General features: G+C 45.2%; 1 long non-coding RNA gene across 1 annotated transcript; it reads right to left on the minus strand.

Annotated features, from left to right (window-relative positions):
* Positions 1-1,753: 1,753 nt before the first annotated feature.
* On the minus strand, positions 1,754-2,669 carry LOC115550578 (uncharacterized). The gene is made up of 3 exons (XR_003977917.1): positions 2,520-2,669; positions 1,999-2,119; positions 1,754-1,813 (listed from the first exon to the last, which is right to left on the minus strand). It is a non-coding gene; the product is annotated as an uncharacterized LOC115550578 (long non-coding RNA).
* Between the last annotated feature and the right edge of the window lie 4,802 nt (positions 2,670-7,471).

A 7,471-nucleotide genomic window follows, 5' to 3' on the forward strand; every position in this document is an offset into this window, starting at 1 on the left:
GCAATTAAACGACTGCTTTGAACAAATGTCATTTGAACATAGCAGTCAGGCTACTGCTTCTTTGTTTTGAGCCGAAGAAAAAAAACAACGCTTTTTTTTTTTTTTTTTATAAAATAATTGCGTTAATCGCGCGATAATTTTTTTTAACGCCGTTAAATTTGGTTTGCGTTAACGTCGTTAATAACGCGTTTAACTGACAGCTCTAGTAAAAACAAGTGTTATCTAGCGATCCGTTATCTGTATTATATTATTTCGTCTTCGGCAACATGAGCGCGATTGAAACCTACCTGGCAACAGACAACCCCTTACGTAATCTGTTGTTCGTTGCCTGGCAACGGAGCACTGATTACGTACCCGGTACAATTTTCGCCCCCGGTACAATTTTAACGTGACAGCGCCGCCGAGGAAGAAGCGCATTGTGCGTTCACACCAAACGCGACAAGATCCCATACGTAGAGACGCGTATCGGGTGAATTTTTCGCGAGAGAAAACCGGTGACAAGTTGATTTGTCGCGCCACACTTTTGCCGTGCACAGACGAGCGAGTTCATGAGGATTTGTGCCGAGACTAATTCGCTTGAGTTGAATTATATCAACTTTGACGCGAAATTCGCGTGATGACAGCCAATCAGCGTTCAACAGCGTGACAACTGAGTGACATGTGTAACGTAACAGCCAATCAGCGAACTTCAACCGTCAAACTCAGTGCAGTGCAGTCCGGGGTGAACTGCAACATGGAGAAAGTGATCGTTGCCGTTTGCGACTCCTGGAGCACTATATAAAATTGTATATCATGGCCAACAGCTCTGTGCACCTCCGGATGGCCGTAGCGCGGGGAGCTCTCATAGGGATTGGGCTTCTCGGGGTTTGTTTACCGGCGTTGCTATGGTTTCCGGTCTTGTGCGTTCCAACGGTTTATTAAGTAGGCCCATCTAATAAATCTCTGTATAATCAAAACTTCATTTTGTTTATGTCAGTTGAATTTTGTTACAAGTTGAATGCAAATGAGCACTGTTAGTATTCCAAAAGGCACAAGCTCTTACTTGACTGTTTTCAGTCTGTTTTTAGTTTTATGGCACATAATGATGGCATTTGGGCTTAAAAAGCCAAACATATTTTTTTGTCTAATGGTAGTTTAGATATGGGACGGTAGTTATTTGGGCAGTTAACATCCAGGTTATGTTTCTTAAGCAACGGCTGGTCAACCGTGTGCTTGAAACAAGAGGGAACAGTAGTTTAGGAGTTTAGCTTGACATTAACCAAGTTAAAGGACAATTAAATGAACCGCACCAAACATGTAGAAGTCAATGTGGGATTTTAATATATAAACAAAAACACTCGACAGAAGTTTAATACAATTTTGTAAAGGAAAGCAGAGGAAAACATTTTCCCAAATGAATCTTTTCAAAATGTCACCATCATTCCGAAAGCAAGTGAAGTGGTTTGCGTAAAAGCAGTCCTCCCTGACCAGCTCTGTCCCTGACTCTAAACCCTGACTCTCAACCCTAACGCTGAACCCTCTGAGGGCAGGAAGACGCGCCTTCAGTGTAAAGGTTCGAACCACAGAGAAGGAAAAAGAAGAGGAAGCAGTAGAGAGTAGTGAAGTAGTGAGGTTAGTGACAGATGTGAAGGAAAGGCGTGTGGAAGCACACAGTTACAGGTGGGGTCAAGAAGATCACTCCCACTGGAGGTCATTGACCCATCAGCCTCAGACTGCTGAGCTCAGCAGGTCTTCTGGAGGAGGAGGCTCAGATGAACTGAGGAGAGGGGACCAGCAGGATATCAGGATCAGGTGAGGTTCAGCTCAGGTGTGTCTGCCCGGACCAAACAAGGACATTGATTAGGTTCAATATTCAAAAGATGCAACATTATCTGAACTAAATGATAAGTCATTAAGGAGCAGGCAGGCTTTAGGGCGCCTTGCTCAAGACGCATCACTGTATTCTGAGGACTTCAACCCGGCACCATTGGTTTGAGAATTGAACCCCCAGCCCCCTACCTAGTCCACCATGTCCAGATGATGCAAACTTATGAGGAATCCTTGATGGTAGAGTCCTGGTGGTCCTCAGGATTTGCCTTCCAGATGTACGGCTTCTCCATCAGTCCTCCAGATTCCTGGTCTGGTTACAAACATAATTTGTCTAATGAAAGGTAACAACACAGTAGTAGTTTGCCTCTAATGTAAGGTAACAAACACAGGAGTAGTTGGGCTCTAATATCAGGTAACAAACATAGTAATTTGTCTCAAATGTAAGGTAAAATACACAGTAGTAGTTGGGCTCTAATGCAAGGTAACAAACACAGGAGTAGTTTGTCTCTAATATCAGGTAACAAACACAGTAGTAGTTTGTCTCTAATGTGAGGTCACAAACACAGGAGTAGTTGGGGTCTAATGGCACGTAACAAAGTAGCAGCTGTAGTTCGTCTGGTAAACAACCACAATAGTATTCCGTAACTTGTACTGGACAAACTAATCCTGCGTTACAACAAGTCCACTCTGTTTATTTTAGGCAAACTTACGAGGATCCTGGTTGGTGGAGTGATGTCGTCCTCCAGAGTCTTGGCTCCTCCATCAGCTCTCCTCAGCCAGAGTCCTGGTCTGGAACAAACAGCGCAAGTCTGGCCCTAAAGTCTGGTAACAAAAATGTAGTTCGTCTTATTTCTAAGCCTTTTATTTCCAGTTTGTTTGGTTAATACAAACTTCCAATCCTTGTTGGTAGAGTGATGGTCATCCTTCAGATTCACGGCTCCCCTACCAGCTCAACTCCGCTCCAGAAACACGTTCTAGTAAGAAAACACAGCGGTAGTTTGTTAACGCATGTCAAAGTAACAGCTGTATTTTGCCCTTTAAGTCAACCATGCAAGTAAATACAAACTTACGAGGAATCCTTGTTGGTCGATTCCTAGTCGTCCTCCAGCGTCTCAGCTCCTCCAGCAGCTCTCCTCAGACAGAGTCCTGGTCTGGATCAAACAGCGGAAGTCTTGCTTCAACATGTGGTAAAACAGATGTAGTCGTCTGGTATATATGGTACAAACGCCGGTAGTTTGTGGTAGCAGTATTCTACGAGAAGTGGCAGTGAGTATGATGATCACTTCAGATTCAAGCTCCATCTACCCCACGACAGACGTCCTTCACCAGGCAGGTCCTCCACCAGCTCCTCCACAAGGCAGGGCCTTCAGCACGACTCCTCCATCAGCTCCTTCAGCACGGCTCCTCCATCAGCTCCTTCAGCCATGGATTCCTGGTCTGGTTACAAACAGTTGGTCTCAGCAGTAAATCACCTGGGGACGCATCACACCCCACCTCCTGCATCTGAGGTTCACTTGTAAAATGGAAGACAAATTTAAACACTTAAATTAGACAACGTCTGCAGATTGTCGCGTTCAGCAATTCATCCACTATGGTCGTAGCAGCACTAGTAACATTCATGGCTCAAATGACTCTTTAATAACCCCCGTATGAATTAACTCAAAACACAGCCTGGCACAGATTCAAAGTCATAAGATGATCAAAACCAGACCTAAACTACCGTGGATTTTAGCGTTTCAAATGAGCTTGGTGATGGTTACCCTCTGGTCCGTTGCTGCAGGCCCCTGGTCTCCAGCCTCAGTCTCTGGTCCATCCTGGCACCACAAGCCTCCGGTCCCCAGCCTCGCCTTTCAGCTACAGCAGCAGGATTATATCAGCATTTGCCCAACAATAAACTTAATTGACTCATCCGAAACCGAGTTACACAATTAATTGAACTATTATTTTATAACTCAAGGCTAGAAAAGACTTGAGACCAGACATGAGCATCCCGTTATTGGGAATGAAGACGGAGCAGTCCACAAGTTTAAAGAAGTGGTTCAGGCCATGCATTGAAACTGACCTGAGAAGACTCTACTCACACCGAGCACTGACCTGTTCTGGAGGACTTCTGACAGGAGGTGGAGGTCTGGCTCTGGGTGAGGAGGTGGAGGTCTTGCTCTGGGTGAGGAGGCAGACACCTTGGGACAAACTACATGTTACCTTTTTAACCTCGTACAGTTCTAGAGTATCTTCTACTGTAACATGTGTGAATGACGGCCATTATTTTAGCTTTGATATTATCCAGTTGCTAACTCTGCACCAAAGTCGTTGGTTAACGTCATTCCATTGGGTAGGGTTTAACTTCTGTGGCAATTAATGACAGCAGATATTTAGAACGTACAAAAGCTGAAGTAACAAAGAACACTAAGCAGTATCGATATTAAATCAAATATACTCAGCCATATTCAGGTGCTGGGTTCCGTTGAAGAAATGTCAAATTATCTTCCACCTTGAAATGATTTTCCGCCTTCCCTGATGTCAAAAATGGGCCCGCAAGTAGAACGCCGTTTTGTACGCAGTAAGAGTCCCGTCCCGTCATCGTGGTTAAAAGTACGGCGCAACCATCGGAAATTATCAACATATTGTACGACGTACGTGGAAACCGACTGAAAAATTGTTTCCGTTGGCAACGGCTCGAGTTTACGCAAATACAATCCAGAACGTTCCGCCAGATTCCCTCAGGGGACACCCGTCCAACTAACTGCCTGGTGGTTTCTTATGGTTGTCAAGACTACAACGTTCTATGCTAACCATTGGGACTAAATCAAGTGACCGCATTCAGAACCTTCCACGGCGGGAAGCACAAACCGTCCGACCGGAATCCGAACATTCCGGCCGGAACCAACCAAAGAAAAAACAGAACCAGCACCTCACCTTGAGCTGAACGGAGGAAGATCCTGAAGTCCAGCGATGGTCTTCATTAAAACACAGCCAACAGACTTACCTTGAGGAGATCCGTTTGTTGCTGTTGGTAATTACTACTATTCAGTGTACCTTTATATTATTATGCACCCAGTGTGTACAAGTTATATCACTCAAAACCATACGAAGAACCAAACTACCATGTACGTCCCACAACAACTTTAAACCTAAAATCGTTCAATACAAAACCTTTTCTACATTTTACAATTATCTAAATTCAGGGTACAAACCATACAGGGCAAATCTAAACGTTGAGCTCACAGAGAGCCGACCATAGCCCTGCAACGTCACCCTGACTGCCTCATCACCAACAGCAAATCATGCCAGCTAGCCAACACATGTACAGGTCCAGTGACTATCCAACCATTTTCATGGTTTAAAGATTTACAGACTTGACATTCCATTGTGTTCTAATCACCTTAGTCTGCTCCCTCGTTATAAAACTCTACATCTCCATCACTAAAGTGTTGCATCCTACTCGGGGGTGTGGTCTGAGTGAGCAGAGATGCATGCTGGGATACAGTGCTGTCTGAAGTCTTCAGTTCTATAGACACGCCCCTCAGGAGAAACCAAGTGTTTGAGAATCTGTCGTGACATCAGTTACATGAGCTGGAATATCCTTCAAGATGGCGCCAGGATTCTCAGAGGAGAAAGGCCAAGAGGAAGATGTGTGGGTTCTTCCTCTCAGCCAGTGGAACACAACAACGGTCTTCATCAGAGTACCATGGAACACATGAAACATTCCCCTCTTTACACCTTGAAGCCCCAGTGAAGGTTTCCTTACCTCCTCAGCTGAAGAGCACAACTTCAGCTCGAAGAGCGCACTAGCTGGAGTTCCCGGATTGGTTCTGATTTAAGGGAACCAATCGTTCAGCTAGTCCTGTCCGAAACAAATACAGTTCAGCCCGAGAAGACGTGCAACTGAGAGCAAGACAAGATCCACAGGGCTCTCCATCAATCCAGCCAGGTAGGAAGAGCCGTCTCATTACAGGTCTGAAGGTCATCTTGAATATCCATTTAGGTCCATTTCCAACATCAGACTCTCCTTGTGGAATTCCTTTTGGTGTCCATCCTCCATTGATCCTGATTGGTGTAGTCCTAGTTTGAAGTCACTGATCTGAACACGCCGCTTGCATCCTTTTACACTTGATTTGGATACTCTCCTTCCTGCCCAGTGTGTTGGATATCGCTCCGCAGCGTCGCTCAGGGCTCTTCATGTCTACTTGAGGCCTTTAAGTAAACGTGTGGCCGTCCATCAGGTATGATTTAGTTGACCATTCCAATATCCCACACCAATCACAAAGACCCCCGTATGAACATTATCACTGTCAAAGCAAGCCGGACACACACATAGAACCCAGGACAGGCACGTAGAACCCCATGCCAGGTGTGAGTGGGAGACCCACACACACAGTAGAACCCTAGCGATCCTCAAAAATCTTCCATCTCATGTCAAACCCACACACACACACACACACACACCACTGAGCCATAAAAGGCCAAACAATCATGCAGGGTAAAAACCTCATGCCAAATAACATTCCATCCCCCCCCCCCCCCCAGCTCTCCTGTCAGGGCATCCATAACAGAACAACCAGTGTCTCCAGAGACGTAAATTATGTCCAACTTTCTTCAGTGGCGTCCCACATTGGTGATGGATTATGCTTGGCGTCTCCAAAATGTGTCCCAGGTTGATTCAACGTCTCTGAAGTCATGTCTTTGTAGTCCAGTGGTTTCCTGATTGAGGGGCCTTCACAGATGCTTACGGTGCAGCTTTAGTCAGCCCGAGGACAGGAAGGTCATCAGTTCAGAAGACCACCCAGTGGAGGGGGGTGGCTCTTGAGGAGCAGGATCCATATGGGGATGGCCCCAAATAAGACCTTCTTGGAAATGAAACTGTTCCTGAGGAGTCATGATGCCTGGAGGGGACTGTTGAACGTGTTCCATGGTTCTCTGTGTCAGACTGAAGTTGTGTTTTAGTCGTTGAGATGAGGAGCCCCCTCATCTCCCCCTGGTGATTATCCTTCTGAATCCCTGTCTGCATCTTTAAGAACATTCCAGTCCATGTAACCGACGTCACGACAGCTTCTCAAACACTCGGTTTCCCCTGAGGAGGCGTGTCTACAGACCTGTAGACTTCAGACAGCTCTGTATCCCAGTATGCACCTCTGCTCACTCAGACCACACCCTCATCAGTAAAGCAACACTCATGTGATGAAGATGCAGAGCTCAGGAGAGTAGAATGAAAGAAGACTGAAGACATCAGAACCCTACCCATTACTCCAGCTAACAACAATAACTTGGAGCCTGAAACATTTTAACAAATCATTAAAACCAACATAAACCAAACACCTAAGTAACCCATGAACCATTAAAACATCCTTATTACTCAGATCAACCTTCAGGGAACAGGTTAACTCACCAGGAAGCCAAAATACATCAATGTGCCCAAAGTAATGAGAAAATAATGACTTACAGTTTGCAGTTCATCTTCATGGTTAAGTTGGGATACTCACAGAACTGCAGTTAAATATCCATGATAGACCTTTGAAGGAAGGAACAGTTTACTCATGGTCCAAATTTCAAATGAGAGTTATCCCCGATTTCCTTCACACATTATCAGTGATTTATAGTCAACATACAAGTCACATCAGTTGACTTGTATCACAGGCTATTTCAGCTCTGTGTTTGATCTTAA

Source organism: Gadus morhua, chromosome 9, assembly GCF_902167405.1.
Source record: "Gadus morhua chromosome 9, gadMor3.0, whole genome shotgun sequence".
NCBI lineage: Eukaryota > Metazoa > Chordata > Actinopteri > Gadiformes > Gadidae > Gadus > Gadus morhua.